The sequence below is a fragment of the Anomaloglossus baeobatrachus genome, chromosome 3 (genome assembly GCF_048569485.1).
Source record: "Anomaloglossus baeobatrachus isolate aAnoBae1 chromosome 3, aAnoBae1.hap1, whole genome shotgun sequence".
Classification (NCBI taxonomy): Eukaryota; Metazoa; Chordata; class Amphibia; order Anura; family Aromobatidae; genus Anomaloglossus; species Anomaloglossus baeobatrachus.
Window position 1 is genome coordinate 335756401 of NC_134355.1, and position 27015 is coordinate 335783415.

Sequence of the window (27015 nt, forward strand, 5' to 3'; positions counted from 1 at the left end):
TGACACATCCTCCACCACCTTTAACTGACTTTTTAACACACTTTGGGTTCAGTCTTTCCTCAGTTTGTCATGTTTCCCATCAGACCCAAATAAATTAAACTTGCTTTCATCACTAAAATGAACTGTGGAACACTTCACCTCTGTCCACACAACATGCTTCTCACCAACGGTGAGTCTAGCCTTTTGATTCTTTCTGCTAATGAGAAGTTTGGACACTGCAGAGTGGGCTTTCAGTCTAAATGCTCTTAAACGTTGTGACACTGTATGACGAGATAGATCCTTACCTTGTTTATTACTAAACGGCCGAGCAATTCCAGCTGCAATGTTGAAATGATTACCCATGTAGAGTCTCTTCATTATCCTGTCCTCTCTTGCATTTGTTTTTCAGGGGTGACTAGCCTTCTTAGGGGGCTTGAAAGAGTTTGTGATATTGTAAAGATGCAATATTCTCGAAATCACAGACTTGGAACAACCAACTTATCTTGCTATCGCTGATAGGGTCACCCCTTTGGCCTTCATCTGGGCAACCTGCTGCTGAAGGGTTTCAGTTACTTTGGAACAGAACACCATTTCTGTAAAGTCAGTGTAAACTAGAAAGTTAGGCTGCCAGTTAAATAGGGTTTGTCAGATACTGTAATTAAGGAAATTAGCACCAGGTGCCAGATTAACACCAATAATTTCCAGGTATCTGAAACGGTTCTCTAATTTTGATCAGTGTTCTTTTTCATTTATCTCAATTTTTATTATGTGCTTTTGAATAAATTCAATTTATGAAATAAGCTTAAAATACTTCTAGTGTACTCATGTTACGATATAATCACATAGGACTACACAGTGAGCTTAACATTTAGTAAATTGTGTGTTGTTCTCTAATTTGATCTCCAGTGTATATGCTGGCTGGACACTTCTATTAGTGCCAGCTATAGTTTATATATACTGGTCTGGAGAGGCAATCTTATCCAGCTTACTCGTGGTTGTGTGCATTACTGCTATGAGCGGTTGTGGTGTTAACCTTTGTTGTCTTTTTGATGCTGCCTTACTTCTTTTGCTTTCTTCCTTAGTTTACTACTGTTTGTTCCTTTTGAGTTTGCAGTGTGTTTTAGTTTTGCTTTTTCCCTGCCTGCCTAAGTCTGTATTTCCATCACACTCCTGCGTCTTCCTTTCCTAGGGAGAGACATATTAGCTCTGGTCAGGAGAACAGCCAGGCACAGGATGTCCTAGGGTCCCCTAAAATGAGGGACAGTATAGGAGCCCTTGTCCCTTGGTATCCTGCAGTCACATAGTGACATTATAGCTGTCCCTGCTTCAGCTACTTTCCAGTATGGATCTGGTGGCTGCGCTAGCGAGACAATTGCAGACCATGTCTCTCCAGGTTGCTGTATTAAAAGGGGCAGAAAGCTCAGTCCGCCACACAGGTACAATCTGTTCCAGTCTCTGAATCATCAGAGCCCAAACTGCCTCTCCCGGATAGATTTTCGGGGGCCCGCAACCAGTTTACTACTTTCAGAGAGGCATGCAAATTATATTCCTCTGGTGGTGAGGCACAGCAGGTGGGAATTATTGTCTCTCTCTTGAGTGGGACCCTTAAAACATTTTCCTTGCCCTCAGACTCTCCTGTGTTTTTGATGGTGGATGGGTTTTTCTCAGCACTCGGGCTCTTCTATGATGATCCACACATGACATCATTAGCCGAGTTTAATATCTGCTCACTGCAACAGGGTAAGGAGATAAACTAGGATTAGGTGCATTATTTGACAAGGCAACAAAACTTTTGTTTTGCCAAAATCTGACCTTTCTGTGTTCATTTAATGATGAATATTTCAGCTTTGCAGCAACTTTATTTTTATAACCTAAACCAAATTTGGGAGAGTTTCAGCTTTCAAAAGAATAATTTATTAAACCCATGCATGAATTTAAAGTCAGGTTATAAGCTTTTATTTACATAACATGGATAAGCGACAGAACTTTTGTCAGGGAGTGTACTACAAATTCACAGAGAGAATAGGTGGTATACTAAACTTGAGAAGTGTGTAGTCGCCGTCAGGAACTTTCTTTTATGGGGTATATGATTTCTGTGGCAGGTTTTCAGAAATTACAGGCTATATTAAAATGGGACCGTCATGGAAAACTTAAGGCTCTGCAATGTTTTTTAGATTTTGCGAATTATTACAGAAAATTTTTTAGTAACTCTCACTGACATGACTACAAAAGTACAGACTTGTCGGATGGTCTGTCGGTGCTTTGCATGCATTTGACCGTCTGAAAAAAAATGCTTCTTGTTGGCACCTGTATTGATACAGCCTGATGTTTAGCAGCCTTTTACTGTGGAGGTTGATGCATCTGAAATGAGGGCTGTGTTATCTCAGGGTTCATCTCTTCGTAAGCTGCATCCATGCGCTTTTTTCTCTAACAAACTATCGTAACATATTACAATATTGGTAACGGGATATTACTTCTGATGAAATTATTGTTTGAGGAATGGCGACATCTTTTGGAGCAGCTATCCATCCTGTTACAGTAATTACTGACCATAAAAATCTATTCTACCTTGAGTCTGCAAAGTGTCCGAGACAAACTTGTTGGTATTTGTTTTTCAATAGGTTTAATTTCTGTTACTTATTACCCTGGTTCTAAAAACATTAAGTTCGATGCTTTGTTCAGGAGTTTTCCAAGTGGGCGAAACCCTGTGATGAATCTGTCCCTCTTCTTCAGAAGAGAGTGATGGTGTCGGCGCTTAGTATTGATTTTGAATAAAATCAGAAGATCAATATGATGTGCCGTCTGTGGCTTCCGTGAACAAGTCGTTTGTTCCTCTGAATCTTTGACTTAAGGTCTTGGTGGAACATCATGATTCTGTTTTTCTTGGTCACCCTGGAGTTAAGGGAACTCTTGATGTCATATTGCGTTGCTTTTGGTGGTCCAAAATTCGGAGGGTTGTGGTAGCCTATGTGTTGGCCTATGCCACCTGTTCTCGCTCTAAGGCATCTCACTCTCATCCTTCTGGATGTTTGCAGCCTTTGCGTGTTCCCAGTTAACCTTGGACAGACATTTCTATGGATTTTGTAACAAATTTACCCTCCTAAGCTGGTATGATACAGTCATTTTGGTGATTGTTGATATGTTTTCTAAAATTACACATTTTATCGCCTTACCTATTAAGACTTTAGCTCAGGTTTTTGTTCGTGAGGTTGTTAAACTCCACGGAGTTCCCTGAAATATTGTCTCAGATAGAGAAGCACAATTAATCCCCAAATTCTGGAAAGCCTTTTCCTCTCGGTTAGGTCATTCTTCGGCGTTCCACCCTAAGTCTAATGGACAAACTGAACATATAAATCAGAGTCTGGAGAAGTATTTACATTGTATTGTATCTGATAATCAGGAACAGTGGTCCTGTTTCCTTCCTCTCTCTGAATTTTCCATTAATAATCATCGTCATGAATCCACTGGGGTACCACCATTTTTTTGTGTCTACGGTCGGCATCCCCAGTTCTATACATTTAAGAAGAAGCACTCGTCAGGGATACCTAGGGATGATTTATTTGTTCCATGTTTATCATTAACATGGGAAAAGGTTCCGCAACATTTGCATGACATGGGTTCTAAGTACAAACGTGTGGCTGATTGTAAACGTGTGCCTGGTCTGGATCTGGGTGATGGTAACCTAGCGTGGTTATCTACCAAGAACATTAAACTTAAAATACCTTAGTTGAAGTTAGGACACCGGTTTATTAGACCCTATAAAATTACTGCGGTCATTACTCCTGTTGTTTTTCGTGTTGCCCTACCGTCAGTGTAAATTTCAGAAGGAGCACTCATCAGGGGTACCTAGGTAAGATTTATTGTCCCATGGTTATTATTTACACAGGAGAAGGTTCAGCAATATTTGCGTGGTATAGGTTCTAATACAAACGTGCGGCACTACCTTCTACTACTACTACTACTACTTCATCTTGCACTACTGTCATCATTTAAAATACATAATGTATTTCACAGGTCTCTGTTAAAAAACAATACATGGTTTCTAAAACCTCTCTTCCCTTACCTCCACCTCCGGTCCTAGTCGATGGGTCATTCGAGTTAAGTTATAAAAATTGTTGATTCCTGTTTCATTTGTCATTTGTTCCAAAATTTGATTCATTGGTAGAGTTATGGTACCAACCTCTGATATCCATGCTGGTTAGTTTTCATCATCTTCATCATGTGAATCCAGGCCTTGAAGGTGCCCAGGTTCCTCTTGGAGGAAGGGGTACTGTCACAAGGAGTTATCTACAAGAATTGCTGACTGTCATGGCACTGTCAGGATCTGTGGAAACTACAGTTTCTTGCATTCTGTCTGCTAACTTTCTTATGTCAGTGATCAAAGCAAGGAGACTCAGGCGTTGACCCAAAGATTAGTAGTTCATAGGCAGGCTAGCAAGAGTTAATTTCTGCTAGGCTGCTTGTGTGTCGCCCAGGCAAGCAGGTACTCGGTCCCGGGCAGTAACAAATGGGAAAGTCACTCTGGTGGCCGTTGCCCGGTCCCGTGCCCTGGGGACGCTTAATGAAATGGCAGGGGCTACTTACAAGGGATAATAAAGTTAATATTCGTGACGCCACCTGTGGTAGTGCGGCCAGGGAATAGGTGCAGCCGCTGATGCTTATGAGGGACTGGGGCTGATGGAATCAGCCGCAAGTGTGTTAACCCCCTCCACAGGTAGGGTAAACCCCAGTGTCCTCTAGGTGCTGGATGAGTTGGATAGTGCAGGAACAGGCTATGAAACCTCTTGGTGCTGGATGAGGTACACAATGAAGGAAACAGACACAAACACTGCTGGTTACCGTGGTGCTGAATGAAGTGCAGGCTGAAAGGAATCCAAACAGGCAAAGTCCAAGTGAAACAGGGTGTCTTTACTGAAGATTTACTAACAGGTTACACTCCCCTAGTGCTGGGGACAGATTCCTGGTTCCTTTTGTCCTGGCTCTGTCTGTGTAGCCTGGCTATGGCCCCGTCCGTGCACTTCTCTTGCACAGCTCTGTCAGAGTCCCTTGCAGACACCACAGCCAGCTTCTTCTCCCCTGGGCATCGTGCGATGATCCTCAGGCCTCGCACCCAGACCTGAAACCCAGTCAGGCGTCCTCCTCCTTCCTTCTCCTCTCTGTCCCTGTCTGAACTTATCTGATTTTCTCCTCCACTTCACTCACCAACCCCTCCCCTTCCCTTCCTTCTAGGTACCTAGCTACAGGAGGATTGGATTTACACCTCCTAGGCAACCTCCACTTCCTGGACAGGCTTTACACCATAGGACAGCCAACCCTCCTGTGGTTCAGGGTTGTGTGTCTGTTTTAGGTGTGTGCGGGTTTAGCCAGAGCTAGGACTCCAGGAACCAGGTTGCATATTTTAGTAGCATGACCGCAAGGGCGCTACATTTGTTAATCTCCTTTGGCCACATGCTGTGGGAGAGCCAGTCACATTTGCTCTCCTACTATTAGTGGCAGCTATAATTTATCTATTTTGGTATTTCCCTGTCTATATCTGTGTTGCTATCACACTCCTGCCCCTTCCTTCTCTGGGGAGGACAGATTAGCTCTGGTCAGAAAAATAGTCAAGCCCGGAACTCAGGCATCTCCACCATTAGGGGTAACCCTGACGTTAGGGACAGTCTAAGGTTCCCTAGCATGAGGGACAGTATAGAAGTTCCTCACTATCCTGCAGTCACATTGTGACAAAAAGACGATTTAAAAACTATCGAAGATGTTTATCCTAGTGTCTATGGTAGTACTGCTGAATGACTGATTCACCTCAAGAATTGACTAGAGCAACTCGTATTTTATTTTTGCCTTTAATCTTTTTTGTGGCTTTTGTTTATGACAAAAAGTAACACACTCCGCTAAAACGTTGAAAAATTTGCACTTCAATTTCAGACAGATATTCTTAAAATTACTCGAGGGAGGGACTGGAGCTCATTTTTGTGGTTTTTAAAACTTTGCAATTGATTCAGCCAAAAACATATAGAAAACCCAAAACTCATTGACAATGATGAACAAAAAACAACAGGAAAACATATATAAAATTGCCTTTAAAAAAGGCGCAAATCAAAAGAAAAATAAAAGGTGTTAGGGCTCATTCAAGCATCAGTGATTTTTTTTTGTATGTAAAAAAACAGACCGAAACATCAGTGTTTTGGATCAGCTTTTCATCTACTGTATGTTTCGCCAATGTCAGTTGTTACTACTAGAATTTCATCAGGTTTTTTTTGTTCAAGAAACTTTCTTTGCTTCTCCTATCAAACAAACTTAAAATTCGAAGAACATATGGATGGCATCCAAATGCTGTCTGATTTTTTTCCACCCCACTATAGACTTGCATTACCGAGCTAGATCCGTGACTCGTATCAAAATCAGATATGTGAATAACCCCATATACTATAGTGGGTGTTGTAGTATATTACATGGACAAGTTATTTAAGGGGTCATAATTTTTTGCAAATTCTTGTTGCATGCTAAGGAAAGACAAGTAGGACATGGTTAAATCTTAGCACTACAGATCCTAATGAGGTACAACTGGCAACCAGTACACATAGCCTGGCTATCTTTTCACCTTAGTTAAGGTACCGTCACACTAAGCAACATCGCTAGCAACATCGCTGCTGAGGCACGACTTGCTAGCGATGTTGCTGTGTGTGACATCCAGCAACAACCTGGCCCCTGCTGTGAGGTCGCTGGTTGTTGCTGAATGTCCTGGACCATTTTTTAGTTGTTGCTCTCCCGCTGTGAAGCACACATCGCTGTGCGTGACAGTGAGAGAGCAACAACTGAATGTGCAGTGAGCAGGGAGCCGGCTTCTGCGGACGCTGGTAACCAATGTAAATATCAGGTAACCAAGAAGCCCTTTCCTTGGTTACCCAATATTTACCTTTGTTACCAGCGTCCGCCGCTCTCACGCTGTCAGTGCCGGCTCCCTGCTCCCTGCACACATAGCCAGACTACACATCGGGTAATTAACCCGATGTGTACTCTGGCTAGGAGTGCAGGCAGCCAGCGCTAAGCGGTGTGCGCTGGTAACCATGGTAAATATTGGGTTGGTTACCCGATATTTACCTTAGTTACCAAGCGCAGCATCGCTTCCACGCGTCGCTGCTGGCTGGGGGCTGGTCACTGGTTGCTGGTGAGATCTGCCTGTTTGACAGCTCACCAGCAACCCATGTAGTGACGCTCCAGCGATCCCTGCCAGGTCAGGTTGCTGGTGGGATCGCTGGAGCGTCGCTTAAGGTGACGGTACCTTTACTCAGCCTGGGGAAGGAGATAAGCCATATCGCTCTGAGAGGAGACTGCACAAACAGCAAGTATCAATGGTTGCTATTGACAATGATTGTTTTGTGTGACTGGACTGGGACTAGATAAACTGTGTTTGAGTAGTCAGGGTTTTATATGGTTTACTTAGTACCTGGACAAAGCTAGCGGTTTTGGAGCTGATTCATGAAGACTGGTGTAGCGCACAATTGCATTATGCCAGTATTGCTGAACTAGAAGGTGATTAACAACCTAAATAAAAACCCTTCAAAAATATCATTATTAAATAAATATTAAAATATTGAACATTTAAGAACTAGACAAATTGAAATGTAGGCCAAACAACAAATAAATAATATTCAGGTGTCAGAAGCAAAAACAATTTTCCCAACAGTGTAGCTATTTGAAGGGGGTATGCCTGTGACTAGAAGTGTCCCTCCCTAGCCGCAGAGGTTGGCACCCTAGGATAACAATATGACACCCCCACTAAACATTGTCTGACGCTGAGTGCCCATATAGAGAGCTGTTGAACAACCATCATGGAAACGGAACACATCGTGTATTCCACGGTAGGCGCGCCCACATAATATTCAAGTTATAGAAGGTCACAGAAAGCTATGTAAATGCTACCCTGGAATGCTGTCAGGGCCAAGTGGACGGGCAGACCCAGGAGGTGGATCCACTGGGCCGAACTCCTAGATGGTGGTAAGGGGTCCGGTAGCTGGAGCACTATAGGCAGCAGAGCAGTCCGTGCACACGAGTATAACGGAGAAGTCCCTGGGACCACGGAGTTACTGATGGTAGTCCGGGTGACGCAGCTCAGGTTCGGAAGCCGAGAAGATGTCAGGCGGGGTCCGGAACCTTTGGAGCGAGATGACGGGTCACTGCAGGGATCCGAGATGGTACGGACTGTCAGGATGGCAGATGGACAGCGTTCGGGGTTCGGGATTCGGCAGGACCGGATGGCGAGGCAGGCACGGCTCTACAAGAGAGATAGGTGAGTATATCACAGAGACACCAGGAGACCTGACTCCTAGCTTAAGAAACACGAAGATCAGGCCCCGCCCCCTTGGACATTAAACCCCTTTATACCCTGTACCTGTTTGCATCATTTCCTGTTAATGGACGCTGGCCCTTTAAGAAAGGGTCAATGACCGCGCGCGCGCCCTAATGCGCATGCGCGCGGCCCGAGTGCCAGAAGCCAGAGCAGGAAGCTGCGAGGAGGAAGCAGCAGGGCCGGGCTGGGGCTGAGAAGCCGACGGGCGCCGGGAGCGGGGACCAGGACGCCGGGGATGCGCCGGCAATGGATGCTGGAGAGCGGAGAGCGGCGGTGACCGGACCGAGGACCCGGGAAGCGAGGCAGGGGAGCCGGGGAGCATGACAGGTGAGCCGGGGGGCAGCGCAGGGGACCCGGGGAGCGTGACAGTACCCCCCCCCCACACCCCCCTCCCCGCAACCGGGACAGGAAGGCACGGATCAGCGCAGTACCCACATTCTCCCGGGGCTCCCAGGACCTATCCTCAGGACCATACCCTGCCCAGTCCACCAGGAAGAACTGTCGACCCCGTACGGTCTTCATGGCCACGATATCCCTTACCGCATAGATGTCGTCATCGGCAATAGGAGGAGGAGACGAACTGGCAGCAGCGGAGAAGGGATCAAGGACAACCGGCTTGAGCAGGGAGACGTGGAATGAGTTGGGTATCCTCATCGTGGCCGGGAGCTGTAGCTTGTAGGAGACCTCATTGATCTTGTTGAGGACTTTAAACGGCCCGATGTAGCGAGGACCCAGCTTGTAGGATGGTATCTTCAATCGGACGTACTTGGAAGCAAGCCAGACTAGATCTCCAGGAGAGAAACACGGAGGATCCAAACGCCTCTTGTCTGCGTGTCTCTTCATCCGCAGGGAAGCACGCCCAAGGGACGCCTTGACAGAGTCCCAAATGGTTGAAAAGTCACGGGCTACAGTATCAGCAGCAGGGACATCCGAAGAAGGGGATACAGGCAATGGGACGGAAGGCTGAAGTCCGTAAACGACATGGAAGGGAGAGCTGGAGGACGACTCACTGATGTGGTGGTTATGGGAGAATTCAGCCCAAGAAAGAAGCGTGGACCAGTCGTCGTGATGGGCGTTGACATAGTGACGTAAGAAGGAGGTCAAGATTTGATTGACCCTCTCCACTTGGCCATTAGACTGAGGATGGTAGGCAGAAGAAAAGTCCAGAGTCACTCCCAGATGTTTGCAGAGAGCCCTCCAGAAGCGGGAGGTGAACTGAGTTCCTCTGTCGGATACGATGTGTGATGGAAAGCCATGCAAGCGGAAGATGTGATGTATATAGGCGTCCGCGAGTTCCTGAGCAGAGGGCAGTCCAGCCATAGGGACGAAATGAGCCATTTTAGAGAACCGATCCACCACGACCCATATGACTGTGTGTCCAGAGGACAATGGCAAGTCCGTAATAAAGTCCATCGCTATGTGTTGCCACGGAACTGAGGGTATCGGCAGAGGCAGAAGACGGCCATATGGCAGGTGTTTGGGCGTCTTGTTCCTGGCACAAGAGGAGCAGGCAGAGACAAAAGCAGCGACGTCCGTGCGAAGGGATGGCCACCAGTAATGACGTACAATCGCACCCCATGTTCTCTTCTGACCAGCATGACCGGCTGTTTTCGAGGCATGACCCCAGTGTAACACTTTTTGCCTGTCAGTCTCAGAGACATAGGTCTTCCCAGGCGGTATCTGGGCCAGGGTGACAGGGGCCACCGGAACGATTTTGCTAGGACAGATGATGGGTTGGGTAGTCTCCTCCTCCTGCTCCATGGGCATGAAAGACCTGGACAAGGCATCAGCGCGTACATTCTTGTCCGCGGGTCGGAAATGGAGCTGGAAATCAAACCTGGCAAAGAATAAGGACCACCTGGCTTGCCGTGGGTTCAGTCGCTGAGCGGACCGCAGGTATTCCAGGTTCTTGTGGTCCGTGTAAATAATCACGGGGTACACTGCTCCTTCCAGAAGGTAGCGCCATTCCTCCAGAGCCAGTTTGACTGCCAAAAGCTCTCGGTCACCGATGGTGTAGTTGCGTTCGGGCGCTGAGAAGCTCTTGGAGAAGAATCCGCAAGTCACCATCTTCCCGGAGGAGGACTTCTGCATGAGCACTGCTCCGGCACCCGAGGAGGAGGCATCCACCTCCAAGGTGAACTGGCGGTTTAACTCCGGACGGTGGAGTACAGGAGAGGAGGCAAATGCCCGCTTCAGAGAGCCAAACGCGGCGTCGGCCGCAGGGGACCAGTCCTTTGGATTAGCCTCCTTCTTGGTCAAAGCGGAGAGAGGAGCAGTCAGAGCAGAGAAGTGAGGGATGAACTGGCAGTAGTAGTTGGCGAATCCCAGGAAGCGTTGGATTGCTTTCAGTCCAGAAGGAGGAGGCCAGTTGAGAATGGAGGAGACCTTCTTTGGATCCATCTGCAGTCCGGTGTCAGAGATGATGTACCCCAGGAAGGGGAGAGAAGACTGCTCAAAGACACACTTCTCGTACTTGGCGTACAGACGATTCTCTCTCAGTCTCTGTAGAACCAGCTGTACGTTCTCTCTGTGGGTCTGGAGGTCCGGAGAGAAGACAAGGATGTCATCCAGATACACTAAAACACAGACGTAGAGAAGGTCCCGGAAAACGTCGTTCACCAGTTCTTGAAAGACGGCTGGAGCGTTACACAGGCCGAAGGGCATCACGCAGTATTCATAGTGCCCATCGCGAGTATTGAACGCGGTCTTCCATTCGTCCCCAGAGCGGATGCGTACCAGATTGTAAGCACCCCGAAGATCCAGCTTGGTGAACACACGAGCTCCTCTAAGCCCGTCAAACAATTCGGGGATGAGCGGCAGAGGGTACTTGTTTTTTACGGTGATTTGATTCAATCCCCGGTAGTCTATGCATGGGCGTAAGTCGCCCTCTTTCTTCTTGACGAAGAAGAAGCCTGCTCCAGCAGGAGAGGAGGATCTCCGAATGAATCCCCTTGCCAGGCTCTCTGAGATGTAAGTAGACATGGCCCTTGTTTCGGCTGGAGACAATGGATATATCCGTCCTCGAGGTGGTGTTGTTCCTGGGAGCAGGTCGATGGCACAATCGTAAGGACGATGTGGCGGAAGTACCTCTGATTCCTTTTTATCAAAGACATCCGCAAAGGACCAATAGGCCAAGGGCAGTCCTGGTAGGTTCTCTGGAACCGGAGGTCGTCGGATGGGTTGTATGGTCTTTAGACACTTCTCCTGGCACGAAGAGCCCCATCGGGTGATTTCGCCAGTGCCCCAGCTGACTGATGGTTCGTGTGTCCGCAACCAGGGAAGTCCCAGCAGGATTTGATGGGACATGTGTGGGAGGACGTAGAGAGCGATGTTCTCGGTGTGCAGGGCACCGATACGCAGTTCGACCGGCCTGGTGATCCAGGAGATGGTGTCAGAGAGGGGTCTCCCATCCACAGAGGCAATCACTAGGGGCTTGTCGAGTGGAGTAACAGGCACCTGGTACTTGTCCACCGTGGCCTGCTGGATGAAATTGCCTGCTGCCCCGGAATCGAGGTATGCCTCAGCCGTGAACCGCGTCTCTCCCGTTGTCACTTGCACAGTCCACGTAACCGGGTCTGAGAGAGTCCCAGCACCTAGGGTGGCCTCTCCTACCAACCCTAGGCTTTGGAGTTTCCCGGCCTCTCTGGACAGGAGCGTAGCAGGTGTGTGCCCTCTCCGCAGTAAAAGCAGAGACCCTTGGCGAGCCGCTCTGCTCGACGTTGTTCAGACTGCCGCACTCGGTCGATCTGCATGGGCTCGTGGACGGGGGCCCCAGCTGTCGATGACTGAAGTACGGAGGGCTTCTGCGGAGGAGAGGAATGCCGTACCGGACGTCTCTCACGGGACACTTCCTTGGATCGCTCCTGAAATCGAATGTCCACTCGAGTCGCTAGGGCAATCAGGGCATCCAGGGTGGTCGGTACGTCACGACCCGCCAGCTCATCTTTAATTCGCCCCGAGAGTCCTTCCCAGAAGGCGGCGGTTAGGGCCTCGTTGTTCCAGCCGAGTTCCGAAGCCAAGGTGCGAAACCGGATTGCGTATTGACCCACCGTCAGAGTCCCCTGACGTAACTGGAGTAGAGACGAAGCAGACGCGGAGGCGCGTCCGGGCTCATCAAAGGTGCCACGGAATGCCTGCAGGAACTCCTGGATGTTCGTGGTCACAGGATCCCCCTTCTCCCACAAGGGGTTCATCCACGCCAGTGCCTCACCCTCTAGATGGGACATGATGAAGGCGACCTTGGCTTGGTCGGAGGCAAACAAATGCGGCAGCTGCGTGAAATGGAGGGAGCATTGGTTTAAGAATCCCCTGCAGGTCTTGGGGTCTCCGGCGTACCGGGGTGGTGAGGCCAAACGAAGTCTGGAAGTATCTGAAGAAGTCGCCACGGGAGCTGGAGCCGTGGATTGACTAGTGGAAGCCCGGGATGTTGAAGACGTAACTGCCGCTTGTAGCGTGTTCAGGCGGGCTGTTTTGCTAATATTTTTAACACTAAGGTTCAGATACAGCTTTAAAGAAGGCAAATAAGTAATTTTATTATAAAGGTTAATATGAAATACAAACTTAAAGGAAAAATATGATATTGCGTACACTTTTGTATATTGAACATACAAAGGTTAAGTACAGTTAAATATACTTACATCACCAAGGAGCTTTGGACATCATCTGTCTGGAAGTCAGAGAAGCATGACATAGACAGAGACTCCTGGACATCACTGACCGGACGTCTCACGGTGCAGGAAACACGAGCTTCTGTCTGTGCTATACTTCAGCTGATCTTAAAAAGGCTTGAACAATATTACAAGCCTTAAAGTTAATGTGTTGTAGTCTTATTGATCCATGCCCTTTGATGGCCAGTCATTGGGCATAGATGAACCAGAGATACACCACACATCAGACAAGGGGCAATAAACCCACAGCATTCAAGTCTCCCAAGAATACACATCAGGTACTCGAGCTAGGCAAATGGACACACTGTCTATCTGTGTACACAGCAAACACCCAAAACATCAGATTGCTGAACCAAAGTAAATCATAGTTTCAATTTCAATGGATAGCAAACACACAAAACCATCAGATATTTGATTGTAAGTAAATCATAAGGTTTCTGTTACAATGGTATATTGTCTGTCTGTATATTCAAGACAAACACACAGAAATCCTTAAGTATATACAAGATTTTGTAACCATGTACACTTCGTCTGTCTGACTAATCAATATGTTCTAGTTTAACATAATGTATAGACTCAAAAAATAGCCATTTTTATATTTGCAATACATTCCACCCTTGGCTATTTTGAGCCATACATTATTTATACAATGTCCCATACCCTAACGGCATAGTTTTAGCGGATGATACAACAACACAAAGCAATGCATGCACAATAGCAAAAATTACTCCTAATATATATAATGAGGAACTAAGAAAATACACATTCCCACCATCTACCATTATCTTGTGTAATGTAATTAATCTAGTATAAATCCATCTCTACTTGTGATAAATATAGCCACCAAACAAGAGAATCGTCCTATTGCTTTAGCTGCATATGCCGCTACAGTGAGTGTTCCTACAATTATTATAGATAATCCTTGTATCTATGATTTCGTTAACAATTTTACATTTTTTGTATATAATGAAACAGTCATTATATTGTTAATCTCATATTATTTCCTGCCCTCATACGTTTGCATTTTTTATTTGTATGAGAGACACAAATAATAGCAATCTGTTTATGCCCTGTCTTATTCTGTATTTTTAATTGTTGACATCTGCCTATTTTGCTTTAACAAGTCCTCTGATAGATCAGCTCATGTAACCCTTTGAGTCCTTAGGGCAATCATCTCTTCTGTTAGAGAATGTTCCCCAGTGCAGTTCATATAGGCACAATACAGATTGGAGATGAAGTTTTGGGTCACATCTTCTTCTTCTAGGTCTTCATTTATGTAAAGGGGTCAGTAGCGCCTCGATACAAGTTTCTCATATATTGTCATCACTGGTAGTCTTTGTTATACAAAAATGGCTCGTATTCATCAGCTGAGCCAGGTAAACCCATAGATTCTGTTTGGTTTTCAATAAGGCCACATTTTCCATGGTTGGTCTCTCTGTTTTCGGTCTGAAGGTTGCTTGGCTTCTGACGGAAGTAGATCCATGCCCATGGTGGCGCCAATGATGCAACATTTCCAGAGTTTGATCTAAAGGGACAAAAATACACATATTACTCATCTGTCAGTTGGGATGTATTCCCACTTTTCTTGTTTTCATAACTGTCAGCACATTGTCTGCTCCTCGAGCAATGACTTCAGCAGGGTCTGGAGGACCTTTGTCACTCAATTGTTTCACCCAAATGTTTGCACAATCATTGATAGGATGTGAAGATCCAAATCATTTATCTTCTCTGCAGAACTGAAGGAGCCCTCCCTCTATCTACATTTTAGAAATAGACAGTACCATCAATTGATTAACATGTCACTGTCTCCACTATTCATTAGAATTACCTTAATTAATAATCCTGATCTATCCCTTCTCTTATTAACTGAGTTCAGTTGAAGGCCAAATCTGACCTTTGGACCATGAGACCATCATACTGAGATGGCATTTACAAGCCTACTGTGGTCCTGATTGAACATACACATAAAACAAACAACAACCATTAGGTAAATACAATACCCATTCATCACAATGGGATGATTACTTGTTTCATTGTTTTAGCCTGATTGCTCTAATAACATGTAAAACTCTGGTCTCCAGTCTAAAAAGAAAGCACAAACATGATTAGCATATAAGCTCAAATAATGCACAAAACACAATTTTATCCAGTCCATTATCCATATGCTAAAAGATTCACATCTAACTTGACAGCCCAAAAAGTTCACTATTTAACCAACCATATTGGTATATTGTGCTGTATTAATTATCAGCATGGGTATGTAAATATGAGACCAACCAAACAATAGCAAAAATAATTGCCCTTCCAATAGACTGAACACAGGGATCCTCCTGGTTTCCAGTCTCTCCTTTGTGAACATTTGGACGGCTCTGTATTGTTTATGAGCAGGAATGGCTTTTATATTACTTTTCTCTTTACATATCTCTGTACATTCTGTATTGGTGGCAATCTCCTCTGTGGTCTCAATATTACCCTTATCTTTTTCAATCTCCTCTGTGGTCTCAATATTACCGGCAATCTCCTCTATGGTCTCAATATTACCCTTATCTTTTTCAATCTCCTCTGTGGTCTCAATATTACCCTTATAAATTTCAATCTCCTCTGTGGTCTCAATATTACCCTTATCTTTTTCCCCCCATCTATCTTCCATTTCAGATGGAGACATCTTGATGGAAGATGATGATAACCTGTTCTGCTGGGCTTTGATTTCCTGCACCAAACATTTGACTTCAGCGTAAAGATCCAACACCCCCGGTGGTATAGGCTTTGCTGGTGACGATGAGAAAGTGGGCCCTCTTTCTCCCCGTGTCCTGCTTCGCCTGCGCTGTGGAGATTCAGAATCTTTTGCTGCAACCTTTTTATTATGTGAAACCCCTGACTTTTTATTGAGTCTTCTCCTTTGATACAATTTTCTCTTTTGATACAATTTCCACATCTTGTCAGTACTAATCCCATCTATTTTATCCCAGGGAACACCATCCTTTATCAGGGCCATAAACATATCTCTCCTGGTAACACGGGATCTACGATTTGTACTACTTTTGACGTTGTTACACTGTTCTTCAAAATTAAGCTGATCTCTCTGTTTGGGACCCCATTCTCCCAGACCCTCTAACTGTCGGATCGCCTCCAATGTATTGGAGATGGGTTTCCCAGTCTGATTTACCATTAATGCCATCATGACATGTTTATAAGCTGCAGGGGCATTTCTAATGATACAATTTCTAATAGAAACACTTACAACAACTTGCATGTAATTGTCATATGTACTTTCTGAAATAGCATTTTTCATAGCCTCCTCCTTCAATCTCCGAGCACAATCTTTCAATGTAAACCATGGTTTTTCATTAGGCGGCCAGTCCGCCTCAGATGGGTATTTATGCTGCAATGCCATAGCCACAACATCCATCATACTACACACCACATGTGGTCGCTGAACTATCAAGGAACAAAATGCTTCCTTCACTACAGGCTCATGGCTGAGTTGAACAAACTTTGGGCCATCCACAGCATCCAGCTGTACTCCATGAGCCCCCGCCTCCCATAATCTGACTGCCCAAGCTATCAAAGGTTCATTTGACCTTTGTGAAAAACGATCATGAAGCTGACTGCAATCCTCTACCATATTTCTGTTCTGTTTACCTCTAACTGTTTCTACAACTTGTCTATGGTATATTGGATGAACTCTTATTGGGTTAAGATGAGGATCAATTTCCTTCTCCCCACTGACATGTTCATCCTCTTGTTCTGGGTCGGTGACATTTTCAGAATCAGATGAGTTCTGTACGTCACCACTCCACTCATCTGAGTTCCCCTCTGACCCCGCTTTGGCTATGGTCAAAGCTACTTCCTTTCTATTCTCCTTCCCTCTCTTCTTTCTGTATTTATACTGCTCTATACATACAGCAGACTTGTCTGCATCATGCTGATATCCATCACATTTGTCCACTGACAACTTATTCTGACACTGTGCGGTAACCAATGCAGTCTGGACCTCACACAACTGTCTCTCTAATTCCTGAACTTTTGTTACCATACGTATCTTTTCCTGATGCTGTTTTCTATATGCAGACAACAGGATCCATCCACGCCTACCAACAGCACCCAATTCTTTACCTCTCTCCACTTTCACTTTCTGCAAGCATTCAACCACATCTACAGGTTCAGCATTTTTCAAACATTTGTCCCATGGTTCACTCAAACCAACACTGTGCGACCACTTGGTTGCCAAAATATCATAGGGACTCTGTTCCCAACCTGGAATCTCAATGCATTCACTCACAACCACTTTTTTCTTAAAAAGAGGCATATTTTTTCGCAATATCACACTAACAAAAATACTCAAAGCCTTCTGCGTATCCTGCCGACTACGCCAAATGTTTTGCTAATATTTTTAACACTAAGGTTCAGATACAGCTTTAAAGAAGGCAAATAAGTAATTTTATTATAAAGGTTAATATGAAATACAAACTTAAAGGAAAAATATGATATTGCGTACACTTTTGTATATTGAACATACAAAGGTTAAGTACAGTTAAATATACTTACATCACCAAGGAGCTTTGGACATCATCTGTCTGGAAGTCAGAGAAGCATGACATAGACAGAGACTCCTGGACATCACTGACCGGACGTCTCACGGTGCAGGAAACACGAGCTTCTGTCTGTGCTATACTTCAGCTGATCTTAAAAAGGCTTGAACAATATTACAAGCCTTAAAGTTAATGTGTTGTAGTCTTATTGATCCATGCCCTTTGATGGCCAGTCATTGGGCATAGATGAACCAGAGATACACCACACATCAGACAAGGGGCAATAAACCCACAGCATTCAAGTCTCCCAAGAATACACATCAGGTACTCGAGCTAGGCAAATGGACACACTGTCTATCTGTGTACACAGCAAACACCCAAAACATCAGATTGCTGAACCAAAGTAAATCATAGTTTCAATTTCAATGGATAGCAAACACACAAAACCATCAGATATTTGATTGTAAGTAAATCATAAGGTTTCTGTTACAATGGTATATTGTCTGTCTGTATATTCAAGACAAACACACAGAAATCCTTAAGTATATACAAGATTTTGTAACCATGTACACTTCGTCTGTCTGACTAATCAATATGTTCTAGTTTAACATAATGTATAGACTCAAAAAATAGCCATTTTTATATTTGCAATACACGGGCGTCCACAGAAGACATGAATTGCAGCATGCGGGTCTGAGTCTCACGCTGGCGTTGGAGTTCCTCCTGTATGGCTGCTAGTGCTGCAGCGGGATCCATGGCCTGATCTTACTGTCAGGGCCAGGTGGACGGGCAGACCCAGGAGGTGGATCCACTGGGCCGAACTCCTAGATGGTGGTAAGGGGTCCGGTAGCTGGAGCACTATAGGCAGCAGAGCAGTCCGTGCACACGAGTATAACGGAGAAGTCCCTGGGACCACGGAGTCACTGATGGTAGTCCGGGTGACGCAGCTCAGGTTCGGAAGCCGAGAAGATGTCAGGCGGGGTCCGGAACCTTTGGAGCGAGATGACGGGTCACCGCAGGGATCCGAGATGGTACGGACTGTCAGGATGGCAGATGGACAGCGTTCGGGGTTCGGGATTCGGCAGGACCGGATGGCGAGGCAGGCACGGCTCTACAAGAGAGATAGGTGAGTATATCACAGAGACACCAGGAGACCTGACTCCTAGCTTAAGAAACACGAAGATGCCCCCTTGGACATTAAACCCCTTTATACCCTGTACCTGTTTGCATCATTTCCTGTTAATGGACGCTGGCCCTTTAAGAAAGGGTCAATGACCGCGCGCGCGCCCTAATGCGCATGCGCGCGGCCCGAGTGCCAGAAGCCAGAGCAGGAAGCTGCGAGGAGGAAGCAGCAAGGCCGGGCTGGGGCTGAGAAGCCGACGGGCGCCGGGAGCGGGGACCAGGACGCCGGGGACGTGCCGGCAATGGATGCTGGAGAGCGGAGAGCGGCGGTGACCGGACCGAGGACCCGGGAAGCGAGGCAGGGGAGCCGGGGAGCGTGACAGGTGAGCCGGAGGGCAGCGCAGGGGACCCGGGGAGCGTGACAAATGCAAATGCGCTTCATCACCCCTCCAGTCAGTGAGTGAGGAAACCATTGTTCTGTGTTACCAGAAGTGATGTATATCCAGCGCTGGAACGCAAATGCGTTCAAAATACTGGAAGTGACATTTGCTGGAATGCAATGTGCTCTCCAGTATTACCATGGTCACTGGAGGGAGATAAAAAGAACATGCTATTGTGCTTAAAAAGGAGAGAACCTGTAAATAATAACCTTAATTAGACAACAATAATAAACCTCAATAGACATGAACCGCACATCCAAAAAATTTTGATCTAATGCTGCCAGGCAAAAATTTCTATACCTGAACATGAGGTTCATGGTTTAACATTCTGATCAGACTGTATGAAGCCCAAGGCTGAGCCCCATGACTCTAGGTTACACTGCCCCACCAACACAAAACCACCGCAGCATTGGCTGCCACACAGCACCAGTACTTTGTGAAAGGAGCTGGCCAACTCACCTTCCACAAGCTCTCAGTATGTGAACTGAGAGCAAAAAGGCAGAACTGCTCCTTGCAGTGTACTGCTAATTAAATACACCTGTGCCAAATGGGAGGAATGCTGCTTTAAGTACAAAAACATAAGGGGACAGACCATGCAATACAACATAGCTGGAGAAAAAGACATAAACTGCACATCCAAAAATCATCAGTTGATCTAATGCCACTAGGTGCTTCCGGTTTGTGACCACTCCTATCCCCTATATATGGTCAAATCCCCCAGTAAAGGGGGCCATTTATTATGAATCCATTCTGAAACTAGGCCTGGAGATGGAAGGAACTGCTGGAGCCCTTGTAGTCTGAAGCGGTGTAGGCCGCAGTCCTGGTGTCTGACTATAGCCGTGAAGTTGGACCTTATCCTTTTGTTGATTCCCCTGTCTGTCTTTCCTTCCCTACCATATTGATTATTGTAGTGGTGGGACAAGTGTCTCTCTCCGGCCATCTCACTAGCCACAGTGTTTGCAGGGCTAGTGAGGGATTAGGTATCCAGCTTGGCGACAAGTTGAAACACCCCGTAGAGGCACACTAGGGAGCTCAAGAACCAGCTTGCAGTGAGTTCAGTAGGTGTCCCCTCACCCCTCTCCCTAGTGAAAGGGCTCACCATTGTTAAAGTGTCCCCAGTGTACCCTGTGTTTGTTGTGTGTTTCGCCAAGTGCCAGACATCCCCTAGTTCATGTGTGTCATAGCCTCTGCATGGGTGGACTCAGCTCAATTATCACACTAAGGGGTGCAATATATAAAGATAGTCTGGTAGTAAAGAAAACTCTAATATTAAAAGAAAATTAAAAACTAAGGTCAGGATGATGCCCAACCTTCAGATATAATGAAACATGCCCAGGCATGGCCTATATGCCTGGCTAATGATATCCTATCACAGGGCAAAAGATAAGAGTAAATGTCATGCTGGTGGGTGTGGACCCACTTTGCCACAGGAGTGGGCCCACCTGTAGGGGCGTGACTAAGCAACTGCCTTGTCTCCATTAGAGCCTCTGATGAGGTTAGGCTTGTGCTGGAAGGTAGCACTCCAGGGGATCTCTCAGTACTGTAGCAGCTGAACCCAGGTGTCAGGAAGGCAGAAATGGACTCAGGTACAGAAAGGACTGTTGGTGCAGACTGGATGGCCGGTTCAGACTGGCAAGCAGGTACTGGCGGGCAGGCTGATACTGACTGGCGGGCAGATATTGACATGTACTGGAACACAGGTATAGGTTAACAGGCACAGGACACTGGGGCTGACAACTAGCAAGCATGAATCTAACTAAATGAGCATGTTCCTCAGACACCACCCATAGGAGAAGGATGCTTTAAATAGTTAGTGCTTCTCAGCCATAGGCTGAGAGGCACTTCTGGGTAATGGTACACTGGACCTTTAGGAGGGAAGGGAGATGCGTGCAAATCCTAAGCACACTGCCAGGAGACCTGCGTGCTGTGCGCAGGCCCTGGGAGCAGGAGACAGTGACTGGGACTGCAGAGTGTTCAAGAAGGTGAGCGCGCCGGTGTCCAGGCCAGGCGTAGGATGTGGGACACCGCTAGGGCTTTGGCATTAGAATACCCCCCCTTACACTCCCTCTTTTCCACTCCTGAAAGAAATCTCTGTAGGAGAAGACGGGCATTAATATTCTCTTTGGCACCCCTGACCTCTCCTCAGGACCAAACCTCTTCTAATCCACTAGTAAAAGGGATATACCTCTCACCTTTTTCATGGGCAGGATTTTTTTTACCTCAAAGATGTTCTCCAAGCTGACTGGTAAGAGCGAGATGTCAAAATCCTTGAAGAAGCGTCCTAGGAGAGATGCGTGTAAGGAATTAGGGATACTTAAAGAGGCCAGAAGCCTCATCTTGTAGAATATGGCATTAATCTGCTGGAGGGCTTCAAATGGACCAATAAAGTGAGGACTCAACTTGTAGAAAGGCATCTTGAGACACACACATCTGGAAAAGAGCCATACTCTGGAGAATTTGTCTGAACGGATGAAAAAGCATGCGGATAATAGATGCCTGAATCTGGAACAATGGTGGATTCAGGCATCTATTATCCGCATGCTTTTTCATCCGTTCAGACGAATTCTCCAGAATAGCCTAGGTATCCACCCAGATGTTAGAAAAACTCTTAGGAAGCGCATCGGCCGCAGGGATTTTGGAGGTGGTACCGTAGTCACAGGGAAAGTAATATTGTGCTACTGTGCATAAATCACTCATATGATTCTTTTAGGAGAACTCAGCCCAAGGGAAAAGTTTGACTCAATGGCTGTGATGTGCATTGATGAAGTGCCATAGGAAATTTGTCAAAATCTGATTGGCCTGCCCCACTTGACTGTTGGACTGCAAATGATAGGCTGAAGAGGAGTCCAGAGATACATTCTGCAACTTGCATGTGGGCCTCTAGAATCTAGACGTGAAATGTGGTGGGGTAAACTGTGGAGGTAGAAAATATACTGAATGAATTGCTCGGCGCAGAAGCTAAAGGAACACTGGACAAAGGAGTTAAGTGGGCCATTTTGGAAAATTGGTCCACTACCACCCATATGATTGAAGAATATCTTAGTAGTCTTATTGTGGGCACAAGAAGGAGAGGCGGAAACACAGACTTTGCGCAGGGTTGCATCAGTGATTCTGCCAAATGAGATGAGCTGTCTTCTTCTGACCTGCAAGCTTAGAGGAGTGATCCCACTGCAACACTAACCTCCTATCTGCCTCTGCAACAAAAGTCTTCCTGGGTGGTACTTGAGGCAAGCTTACTGGAGACACCATGAGAATTTTGGGGGGCTTGATGATGTGTTGAGGCTCCTCCACTTGGTTGGCAGGCAAAAAGAACCTAAGGGACGGGTCCACCTTGATACTCTTATTAGTCGGCCAGAAATGAAAAAAAAAGTGGAAGCAAGCAAAGAACAGCAACTAACGGGCTTGGTGAGGGTTCAGTCTCTGTGCTGACTGTAGATAGGCCAAGTTCTTGTGGTTGGTGTAGATAATGATGGGAAGAACAGTCTCTTTCGGTAGATAACGCCACTCCTCCAAAGCCATCTTAATAGCCAACAAGTCTCGGTCGCCAATCGGGTAGTTGTACTCTGGGGCAGAGAAGGTCTTGGAAAAGAATCCGCAGGTTACCTTTCGGCTGGTAGATTTCTGCGTGAGGACAGCGCTGGCCCCAGGGGAAAAATCATCCACTTCCAAGAAGAACTGTTTGCTGGTCCCAGGTCTATGGAGCATTGTAGCTAATGAGAAGACCTGCTTCAGGGTGAAACTCTCAGACTCTGGGGTCCATACCTTCGGATTTGCCTCATGAACATGATGGCAGAGATTGGGACGATTTGGGATGAGAAATGTGGAATTAACTGATGATAGTAATCCCAGAAACTGCTTGATGGCTTTCGCACAGTAAGGAAGAAGCCACTTCAGAATCACCAACATCTTCTCTAGATCCATCTTCAATTCAGTATCTGAGATTAAGTAACCCAGGAAAGGAAGAGAGGTCTGTTCGAAAATGCGCTTCTCGAACTTGGTGTTCAGACAATTCTCACTCAGTCTCTGCTAAACCTGGAGAACATTCCTGCTGTGTGTGGTCAGATCGGGAGAAAACACCAGGATGTCGTCCAGGTACACGAGCAGAGAAGATCCCGAAAGATGTTGTTCACAAACTCTTTGAAGACTGCTGGGGAATTAGTGAGACCAAATGGCATAACCCAATATTTATAGTGACCGTCCTGGGTGTTTAAAGCAGTCTTCCCACTCGTCCCTCGACCATAAATGGATCAGATTGTACACTCCACGGAGGTCGAGCTTATCAAGATTGTGGAGCGTCTGAGATGCTCAAATAATTCTGGTATGAGTGGCAGTGGATTTTATTGTTGACTGTAATATGATTGAGACCCCCTAGAGTCAATACAGGGCTGGAGAGAGCCATCTTTCTTCTTCACAAAGATAAATCCAAAAGATAAATCCCCTAACAGATTCTCTTTGATATACTTGGACATGGCTTGGGTCTTGCCCGAGACAGACGATAAATTCTGCCATGAGGAGGTGAGGAACCTGAAAGTAGGTCAATAGGACAAGTCATATGACCTATGTGGGTGTAACGTCTCTGCTTAAATTTTGAAGTAGATGTCCAGGTGGGACCAATAGGCAGGTGGCAGGCCTGGAAGAGTTGATAGATTCACCAGCGGTTTGGCAGGACGGACTGGAATGAGACATTTCTCATGGAGATGTTACGCTCGCCACCGGGGATGAGGCAGCAGGCAGGGAGCACACCCAAGGGTGAGGTGGACCCAGTAGACCACAGGGGGATCCCGACCAACCCAGGCAAGGGAAGGGCGGTATCCAGGGATGATGGCAGCCTGAGCCGGGGCTAGGTGACAGCTGGACAGTGGACTGGTTAAAGTCAGACAGGATGGGCACTGGAACACAGTACAGTTCAAGTATGACTGGCATGGAAACAAGGTATAATTCAGGAACGGATCAGGATCAGGCTGGTCCCAGGGTACAGGAATGGACTAGGAATTCAGGCAGAACAGATCAGGGATTCAGGCTGGTCCCATGACACACTAACTCATGGAGGGTGGATCAGGGATACTGGCTGGTCCTGGCCAAGGAAACGGACAGGAACAAAGGACAACAGACACTGGAACAGAACAGAAGATATTGGAAGTTATCATGCTCCACATCGGGCAAGGCTCTAGACATTGGGCAGAGGTCATCAGACAGTGAACATCGGGCATAGCTCCACACATTGGGCAGAGGTTGTCAGACAACAGACATGGCTCCAGGCAGAGGTTGTCGGACACTGGGCGATGCTCCACACATCGGGCAGAGCTCCTATATATCCTGTACTCTACACTGACCACTGACACCAGGGATTACGTGTAAATTTCTGAAATATGTGACGGTATAAATATGAACTAAATGTTCTGCACCCCAATTGCCATCAAATAGCATTCAACTCAACCAACAAAAAAAAACAAGTCAGCATTCACGTCCGTCATCAAGGAAATATAAAGGCATCTACGTTACTGATAGCACAAAGGCTCTGGAAAAGCGCTATGGTTCCCCACAAAAAGAAATCCAGCAATAACTGTGCTTCCAAATCCAAATGCCCCCCTGCCTTCTGGGCACAACAATGTGCTTAAATTACATTTAATGTCCACGCTTGGCATTGTTGTAGTGAGGAGAGCCCGTTTAATTTACTGGATGTGTGTCTCCAGAAGTATGAGCTGGGTACAATATACTGGCACTACAATGTACTGGGCACTACCATTGTACAATCTGCAATTATTAATTCTGCAACTGTGTTGCCCCTGATTTGGTCAGGCGCCACTGAGTAGTGCACCCATGCTGGGTGAGTGCAAACAGATCCCTGTGCTCCGGCATGAAGCGGACGAGGAGATGGCTCGGCTAAAGAGAGGACTGGAGGCTCGGTTCCCCGCACACCTGGTAGACATGCACCTGGTTCCTAAGCTGCCATCCCGACCTGAAGCGGTCCCAACACCCTCTCCGCTGGAGAGGGATCCATCACCCTTCCCGGCTGCTGGAGGCTCGTCCCCAGAGCTGCTGCCAAAGCGATCGGAGGATGACACAGCACCCTTAAAGAGAAAGAGAGGCCTGGAGGTCGTGCTGATGTTTCCCCAATGACCAGAGGAGATTGCAGCACCCCCTGCTGAGGAGGAAGACCTGATTGCATATAGCCCAGGCATGTATGTGACCTGGGAGCCGGCTGATGAACAGGTGATGGAGCGACCAGCCCGCAGAGGACAGCGGTGTGTGAGATCCAGACACCCCCTCGAGAAGCCCACCCCAGAGAAAGAGCAAGTTGGGGCCAGGGACCTGCAGGAGAAGCAGTCCCTGCGGCGGGCCAGACACCAGGCCAGAGGTCTCCTCCACCGTGGGGTAGTAGAAAAATTTAACCGCCGCACGGGGTGTGGGTTTATTGTAGAGGCAGGGGTTAAAGAAAGCATCTTCATCTCTAGAAGGTATGCGTAGTCCCACCTACAGCGGGTTCACCCTGATCGCGATCTCTACATGGGGGATGTGGTAGAGCACACCAGGCATATAGGGGAGAGAGGCTGGTTTGCCTTGGACATGGTTCAATGTCCAAGGGAAACCTTAGGGCACTCAGACTCCACCCCCACTGCTTATACCAGGTCCCCAGAGTTTTCACCACCAGGGAACGCCCAAGACACCACTTCCAGGGAACCACTGGAAGTGGTGCCAAGCACTGGTTCTGAGAGAAGAAAGTCTGTTTAAATTCTTTAGCAAACAGTCAAAAGAGTTTTCAAAGAATGTTGTAAGCAGTTAAGCAACATTTAAAAGTTTAAGACAATGTGCCCACAAGAACTCTTGTGTGAACTGTTGAGTATTTATTTGTTTTAGCACCAGGTTATGTGCACTTTAAAAATGGACCACAAGCTATGAACTGGCTATTGCCACAAACTCTCGCATTGTAAAAAGTTACCCCAGTGGTACCAACCTCAGAGCACACCTGTTTATGGGGCCTGGCTCTGCACCACCAGGAAGCACACCTGTTGATGGGGCCTGCTGTCCAAAATTCCAGAGCATGCCTGTTTATGGGGCCTGGCTCTGCACCACCAGGGAGCATGCCTGTTTATGGTGCCTGCTCTCCAAAACACGGAAGCTGGTACGCCTGTTTATGGGGCCTACCTTAAACCACCCTCCTAAGGAGAGGAAGATTGGAGGAAAGTTCTGGGATAGAGCTGGCCCAGACCTGGTCACCAAATGGACTGGTGACCTGCCTTCTTGAGGTTCTTGGGTGGGTTCAGGACTTGTGGGTGGTGGGTGGTGAAGAATGGTACCTGGTATAATGTTTTTATGTGAATGCCTCCCCGTGTGGGAAAAGTTGTATTAAAATTTTTATTGTCCTTGCAGCCGGAGGACGTGCTGTTGATAACGAAGGGGGAATGTGGCGCCCCTGACCTGGTCAGGTGTCACTGAGTACTGCACCCATGCTGGGTGAGTGCAAACAGGTAATCCAAAAGGCTGGAATAGGGTGTGTACGTACAGACACATAGCAACCAGGTCTCCCACACACCAGAGGGGACCCTTGGGCAGACCCAAGAGGGGGCGTTCCTCCACATCTCAGCTAGGGGTGCTGGGGAGGGGCTGGAAGCTAAGGTGGCAGTTGAAGTCAGAAAAGGAGTAGGAGAGGAGCAAGCCAATCTGAAGTAGAGAGCGCAGGAAGAAGGAGCGAGCAGGCGCACGGACCCGCTAGTCAGACCCTGCCCCTGAAGTAGCTGTTAGTGGGGGGAGACGGTTGCCACACAGTCAGCCTGAAAGACACCTGAAGAGAGAGGACAGGCAGTTGAGTATGGGGACTCCTGGTAACCAGGCACGAACGGCGTATAGGTCCCTAGAGCCAGACATCCATTTAGTGGTCTACTAAACCTGCTGGTGGGGTGGAAAACAAGTCCCACACCAACCAACAC